Raw genomic sequence first — 6,222 nt, 5'->3', positions numbered from 1 at the left:
TTGCGATATTATGTACATCAGTCAAATGCAGTATTTCTCGGTACATTTCCCTATCATTAACAGAATAATTTATGGGTTTTTTCGTGATTCTTAGGAAGATAAGATTCATTAAGCCAGGTGTTCTCTCAAACTGCCTATCACCAGTCTGTATTGGCTGCGTGCTCAGTATGTACGGTCTTCCCCTGCTAACATCGAATGTCCTATGTCCAGGGACATGACGGATAATGAAGTCGTCAATGGCAACGCCATCGTTATCGTGTGGTTTTGGTTTTGCTGAGAGCTGCCTCAGGTATTGAGTACCACGCTTAAAGGTCTCTCTTAGTGAAACTTCCTGGCAGATTAAAACTGTGTGCCCGACCGAGACTCGAACTCGGGACCTTTGCCTTTCCCGGGCAAGTGCTCTACCAACTGAGCTACCGAAGCACGACTCACGTCCGGTACTCACAGCTTTACTTCTGCCAGGTGCTAGTTCTGCAAGGTTCGCACGAGAGCTTCTGTAAAGTTTGGAAGGAACGAGGCGAGGTACTGGCAGAAGTAAAGCTGTGAATACCGGACGTGAGTCGTGCTTCGGTGGCTCAGTTGGTGACGGCAGTCTGCGTTCGGCAGGGCAGCAGTGCGCACCGCGCTCGGCCGTCCACGCCGCTGCGCGCGCGGAGTGTTTTGTTTACTTCCTCGTCACAGCGCTTCTCAGTCGAACAAGCTGTAATGGCCAACTCTTACAGGAAGAACACTCTGAAGTTCACCTTCTCAAACGAATACGCACGACCCAAAGCACTGGCCGTCGAACGCTTCCTACGCGAAGACGTGAAGATCCCGCGTGACGAACTCATCGGCATACACCTATCGATCATTAGCAGCGTCGTTTATGTTAAGATGACTTCCGACGCTGCCTGCAATGAGATCATTCAAAGGACGCGACATGGACTAAAATTTCGGCACTCCGACGGAAACGTCGGGCCTGTGGATGTCGACCATGCAGGACTTGGCCTTCGGACGATCCGTGTATTCGAACTGCCTTTCGAGGTGCATGAAGATGAAGTCATCGCGGCGCTAAGCCCGTTCGGAAAAGTCCATAGCCACGTAGCCGAGACATGGGCACAGTTTACGACGTATCCGGTACTTAATGGTGTGAGACAAGTCCGAATCGATCTCAAACGGCACGTTCCATCGTACATTTCTATCGGCGGCTGCCGTGCGGTGGTCATTTACGACGGACAACCTCGAACATGTTCCGGTTGTGGCAAAGAAGGACACGTCCGTAATGAATGCCTGCAACGCCGCATCACACAACTACGGCCCGACGATACGAACACCAACAGAACCACGACCACCCTTCCAGTCACCTATGCGGCGACACTGCACGTCCAGCCCTCACAAGGCGCCGTTCATGAGCTTCTCTCTGGTCCGATACACCCGGAGGCGTCCCAGCACCTTGACACCGGCGATGCCGCCCGTGAACATGTCCAACAGCCGGACACACCAACGATAGAAGATCACAAGGATACCACTGAGAGTGTTCTGGAGAATGAAGACCGCATCACAGCACCCGCGGCTTTTGTACCGGAACGACGTGAATCTCTTCCTTCCTCAGACACCGAAACTCATTGCCGAAAGCAGAAGTCGCCCAAACGACGAAAAAAACGCCGCAAGACATCGGACTCGACTATTGAGCCCCCTCCGCAGGACGAAGAGATGCCACATCACTCCGACGGAGAACACGATAACACTTTCTCCTCTGCCACGGAGACGCGTCATCCACAAGACGGTGAACCGGCCAACAGAGATCGTGCGCAAGCCCCGCGCCCAGAAGCCATGGAACATAGCACGCTTGTTGTCACCGACGCCATTGAGCCGACTCGGCCAGCGCTGCCACCTCTCGCCGATGTCAAACCTGTCGGACACCTTTCATGGGCGGATGACACGGATTTCCCACCTCCATCTGATGCGGAAATGAGATCTGTTTCTCCGTTAGACCAACACTAAAATGGGGGAAGTTTCTACGGCGACTCCTGCGACTTCTATGGACTTCCAGCATCCACCACAACAATCTTCACCAGCTACGAACCTATCGGCAGCACGGATCTCCCATCAGGTGTACCGAATAGCTACTATCAATACTAATAATATCGGCTCCCACGCTAAACTTCAACTGCTCCGTGACACGCTACGAGCAGCGGACATCGACATCGCCCTGTTACAAGAACTGAGAACAGCGACTTGGACTGGGTGTTATGGATATGAGACGTACGCCGCCCCTGCAGCTATGGAACACTCAGGCGCAGCCATCCTCCTCCGAGAAGGAATTGCAGTTTCCGATGTCGCATACCTCCCAACAGCGCGAGGGGTGGCCATCACAGTTGAAGGACTCAAAATCATAAATCTCTACGCCCCATCGGGCACTGATAAATGGAGGGATCGCTCCCATTTCTACGCAGAAGATATAACGCCTTTATTCCTCGGTCGATACGATCATCTCATCGTAGGAGGAGATTTCAACTGTGTTCTCGAGCGCACAGACCAATACCCTCATTTCACCACATGTCCCGAACTTCGCTTCCTCGTCCGCCGCCTTCGTCTCCTCGACACTTGGCGAGTGGTACACGGCGACCGCCCGGGGTATACACACATCACGAGCCACTCCGCCAGCTGACTTGATAGAATATACATCTCTAACGCTCTAAAATCAGTTCTCCTCGACGCGGAACGTTGGCCGTCTGCCTTTTCGGATCATGACATCTATATCTGTACCATGAACCTACGTCGACAATCTATATGGCGCAGTGCAGGACCTTGGAAACTCAATGTCGCGCTACTGCGGGACCCTGAATGTCGACAACAGGTCACCGACACGTGGCACACCTGTGTTCGACGCATTATGCGTTACGAGACCACACTGCAGTGGTGGTTGCTGTGCGCCAAACCGGCCATCCGACGCACATTGACACACTATGGCAGAGCCAAAGCCAGGTGGAATCACCATACAACTGATTTCTACTATAGCGCTCTACGTGAACTCATGGATCATCCTCCATCCCCGGATCGCCTCCAAGAAGCTCAACGCATCAAGGCAAAGATTTTATCCTTGACCAGATGCCGTCTAGAGGGAGCCATTGTACGAGCCCGCAGCCAAGACAGGATTAACGGTGAAGAACCTTCTATGCATCATATTGTTCAAAATGTTCGTCGACGCCGACAGGCTTTAATGACAACTTTAGACTTACCTGATGGACGACGGCTGACTTCGCAAGCTACCATTGCGGATGCATTCACAACGCACTATAGACTTTTCTATCAAGAAGTACCTGCCGGTGCAGAGGCCATTGCTGAGGTTGCCCAGGAGACACTTGGTACTCTAAACGCAGCAGCTGCAACCCTCCTGACTGCTGAAGTGACCACCGACGACGTCCAAGGCGCTGTGGCCAAGGGGTCTCTGAATCGATCTCCCGGCCCGGATGGTTTACCTCTCGAATTTTACAGAACCTTCCAAGATTTGATGATGCCACGATGGAGGGACATGTACTGGGAACTTTTGTCCGGCGCGGTGAACCCGCCACCAATGTTCATGGAAGGCTTACTTGTACCAGTCCCGAAACCCGCAGGAGGAACACGACTCGACAGTTATCGGCCGATCACATTACTCAATTCGGACTTCAAGATTTTCACACGCCTTCTAGCAGTGCGACTCAATCGTGTCTTACGGGACATTGTTTCCCACGAACAAACATCCTTAGGCGGCGATCGTAATATACAGACAGCCCTTAGTGAATATCGAGATGTGATCGCTGTGGCAACACACTCGCGACTGCCAGGCGCTTTAATCTCCATTGACTTCAAACAAGCTTTTGACCGCGTCAATCATGCATTCCTCAACGCAGTGATGGACCGAATGGCAATTCCCCCGACGTTCACGCAGGTGATTATGCGGCTCCTTCGTGGAGCAACGTCCAGACTTCTCGTCAACGGCAGACTTTCGGAACCTATACGGATTGAACGCTCAGTACGGCAGGGTTGTCCATTGTCGACGGTGCTTTATGCCATTGCGATGGAACCACTCATTTGCGGATTACGGCGACGTTTGACAGGTATTCCACTCCGGGATCATACGTTCCGCTGCCGAGCTTATGCGGACGACTTGGCCCTCGTCGTACGTTCAGCGGCTGACGTACAAGCTGCGATGCAGTGGATTACCCGTTACAGTGCAGGGGCAGGGAGCGTTATGAACGTGGCAAAATCATGCGCCATGAAGATCGGCCGCGGCCTTCCCGCAGACAGCGTAGTTCCATTTCAACTGGTGGACACCCTTTGTTGTCTCGGACTGGTGTACACCCGAGACATTCGCCGCACCTCGGCGATTAATTTTCGGGCGCTGCTGCAACGCATCCGGGCCAACATACAAAATCACATACTACGCCCGCTGAATATGTGCCAGAGAGTCACCTTCGTCAATACCCATCTGGCGGCTCGGATACCCCATATAGCGCAGATTCTGCCCATCACTGCGACAATGGCGGCCAGGTTACAGGCGGCATTCGGCTATTTCATTTGTTCTGGACACATCTTCAAAGTCCAGTATGAAGCTCTCACCTTAGCGAAGCGGGATGGTGGCCTCGATCTGGTTAATGTGAGAGCCAGGACTACGGCACTTTACACCAATACTATGCTCCGGTTATGGAAAAGCCAAAATGCTAGTTTTACTGGAATGTTGACCACCGAGCTCGCACCTGTTTCGAGACGCCCACCGACGTCTTTGGCACACATCCCACCTCCGATGTCACATATCGGCCGTTTCTTTTTGGAGTACAGCTACATATGCACCGAGCTCCCCAGGACCAGGAAGACGACCACCCGCGACATCTACCGCCTTCTCCGAAAGTCTCCACCCCGCAACCCCGTCGAAACACGTCACCCCCAGGTTTCATGGCCTACAGTTTGGAAAACGATCCACCAACCGTATCACACCGCTGACATCACCTCTATGTGGTACCTTCTCGTCAACGGCAAGTATACTACAAGACAGAAACTGCATCGCATCGCACTGGTGGACTCACCCCTGTGCCTCAAGTGCAATGTCGAAGATACAGATTTACATCGTTTTGAGTGTGGGCCAGCAGCAGCTGTCTGGACCCTCGTACAGAAGATTGTGGCTTTCTACCTCCGAGTACCACCACATCACGTTTCTCCCACTATGATGATATATCCCGACACGACCTACTTTCCATCGGCTAAGTGGCACGCCATTACATGGATCAGTGGCATGGCTGTCGACTACCTCTTCCGGGACGACATTGTCAATCCGGCGGACTTTTGGACACGCCTCCAAGTACATCACCACACTCTTCGCCGGCATCGACACTATCGGGCCACTTTCGCGAACTATTTACAGAGCATTTTCACCAACCCGCCTCAAAGCTGGAATCTGAACGAACCGTGCCAGCCAAGACTGGACGATCCCACGTTCCCCTTCAATGGTCAATGATAGAATGCATTTTGTTCTGATGGCGCGCCAAAGTGGAGCATGGCGCGGAAAGTATTCCTATTTTATTTCACTTCTCTTTTCTCCTCCTCTTCTAAATTTTTTTTCTCCTTACACATGTTTATCCTTTTCACACATAGCTCTCTATCTGCAGCCTATTTGTTTTCTTTCTCTTGTGCTCCCAAAAAAAAAAAAAAAAAAAAATTGCTGCTGATGGTGAGACTGTATACTCATTTATGTTAACAAAAAAAAACATAAAAATACAAAAGAAGGCCTTTGCGGAAATATAGCTACCTTTTATGTTTTACGTTTTCAAAGAATATTGTGTTATTTTATGAAGAATGTCGTCTTTTATTTTCATACCCAAGAGGTTTTTTATTTGTTTTCTAAAAAAATAAAAAAATAAAAAAAAATAATTAGTAGAGCACTTAAAAAAAAAAAGTTGGTAGAGCACTTGCCCTCGAAAGGTAAAGGTCCCGAGTTCGAGTCTCGGTCAGGCACACAGTTTTAATCTGCCAGGAAGTTTCATATCAGCGCCCACTCCGCTGCAGAGTGAAAATCTCATTCTGGTCTCTCTTAGTGTTTGCTGTCGATCCATATTCCCTAACCTTAGCAACCGCAATTTCTCTCAAACGGCTCTCCGCGCCTGAATGACTATCTGCTTCGTCGACTTCTCTACCGCGTGAGGCTTTGTATATCCGCTCTTCTTCTTATTATTATGCGGCTGCTCCCCATTCTCAGAAACAAAG

The 6,222-nt window shown here is 50.9% G+C and overlaps 1 non-coding gene across 1 annotated transcript; it reads right to left on the bottom strand.

The window, feature by feature from the left end:
* Nucleotides 1-349: 349 nt before the first annotated feature.
* On the bottom strand, nt 350-424 carry Trnas-gga (transfer RNA serine (anticodon GGA)). Its single transcript has one exon. It is a non-coding gene; the product is annotated as a tRNA-Ser (tRNA).
* Nucleotides 425-6,222: the final 5,798 nt, after the last annotated feature.

This window comes from Schistocerca cancellata, chromosome 3 (genome assembly GCF_023864275.1).
Source record: "Schistocerca cancellata isolate TAMUIC-IGC-003103 chromosome 3, iqSchCanc2.1, whole genome shotgun sequence".
Classification (NCBI taxonomy): Eukaryota; Metazoa; Arthropoda; class Insecta; order Orthoptera; family Acrididae; genus Schistocerca; species Schistocerca cancellata.
Note: the sequence above shows the minus strand (reverse complement) of the source record. Positions and strands in the feature narration are given on the sequence as shown.